Genomic DNA, 402 nt, shown 5'->3' on the forward strand with positions numbered 1-402 from the left:
TACATCTCTAGCCAAAAATGTTACCAGTGTGACTGTGAAATAAATACCTGCATACTGGACAGTGCAGGTGAAGTTTCCTAGATTATTGTTGTTTCTTTTAAGGGACTCGGGTATAAATGAATTAAATATGGACATAAACAAACATGTAAACTAGAAAAGCAGACCTCCGCCAAGCAGCTCGACTCCCTCATTTTTGTCTGTTCTGGATCATAGTAGCTGCCTCCACTGCTGTTTTTCCAACATAAAAATACTACAAATAGAACATTAATATAAAAAGATAAATACAACTGACATGGCTTCAGGTAGAATGAGCAGTGGTTGAACCTGCTGTTACTGTCATCATAATAAAGAAACAGCAGAGCACAAGTAACCAAATACTGTAAAATGACTGCATATTTTTTT

The sequence above is a fragment of the Stegastes partitus genome, unplaced genomic scaffold (genome assembly GCF_000690725.1).
Source record: "Stegastes partitus isolate 25-593 unplaced genomic scaffold, Stegastes_partitus-1.0.2 Scaffold183, whole genome shotgun sequence".
NCBI lineage: Eukaryota > Metazoa > Chordata > Actinopteri > Pomacentridae > Stegastes > Stegastes partitus.